Below are 1,189 nucleotides of genomic sequence, written 5' to 3'. Positions count from 1 at the left end.
AACCCACAAGCCGCCAGAAAAAAAAGTCTTTCTCTTTGGGTTGGGGGATTGTAGGTAATATTCTGAATTGTTTCCAGTGAAACCCACCTCTACAATCAGAAAGTGAGACTATGAATATGATTGATGAACTGTGAAATAGTATATAAATGTTACATTTTTATTTTTACTTTTATTGGCCATTTTAGCCCACAGAGTCCTCTTTTTAAGACAGCTCCTTTCTTCTGGGAACACTGCTTAAGTCTGGATGTAGAAAGCAAGTCTGAAAGGCACAATATGCACATCCAAGTCTGCCAATTCCAAAAGTCTATTATTTTGCAGGGTAAATGGTTCTTTTCTGTTTATAATGAACAGGTTTTGTTTCTTTTTGTTTTGTTGATTCGGTTATGTAAGGAGAGTTATCAACATAAACAAGAAGAAGCCAAGTCAGGAAACAAAAGCCTGGTCAGAACTAGAAGCCACTCCAGGAGAAATACACATGTCTGTCCCGTCTTCTGTCAGAAATGTTCTGAAATCCTCTAACGCAGGTATTATCACTAAGAGCCCCCTTGACTTACAGTATACCGAGACTTCCCACAACCCTCCCTTAAGTTAAATAAGTTCCTACCTTAACAGACATTAATTTTTTGCAGAAGGGCAGAAGGCATCTTTCTTTCCTGAGTTACAACATAGACATGCAGATCCAAAAAGATATTTCAGACTATCAAAAATACTGAAAGCTAATTCTATATTATAAATGAATAGAATCATGATTCTAATGGGCTTTGATCCTTTTAATCTTGGGAGGATGTAATATCTTTAAATCCTTTTGAAAGAGTAATCGTTGAATGCAAAAAAGTAAGCAATTTATATTTTAAGTATTATACTGCCCCCTTGTGTATCTTGTGTTTATGAAAACGTAGCTCACAAAATACAGTAATTATAATTCTCAGAAATACTTCACTGGAATCTCAGATATTGGAACTAAAAAGAACCTCAAAAGTCATCGAGATCAGCGTGCTCATTTCACAGAGAAGAGAACTGAATTCCTGAAGGATTAGATAACTTGTTCAAGTTAACTTGTTCACTGCTAGTTAATAACAGAGGAAACAGCTGAATAGAATCTAAACCTCTCAGTGTGTTAATTTCTCTATAAAATGGAAAAAAAGAAATGGGGGAGGGTTGGAATTAGGCAGATCAAGATTTGAATTCC

The sequence above is a fragment of the Galeopterus variegatus genome, unplaced genomic scaffold (genome assembly GCF_000696425.1).
Source record: "Galeopterus variegatus unplaced genomic scaffold, G_variegatus-3.0.2 Scaffold1343, whole genome shotgun sequence".
Taxonomy (NCBI): domain Eukaryota; kingdom Metazoa; phylum Chordata; class Mammalia; order Dermoptera; family Cynocephalidae; genus Galeopterus; species Galeopterus variegatus.
This window is presented reverse-complemented; position numbering follows the sequence as displayed.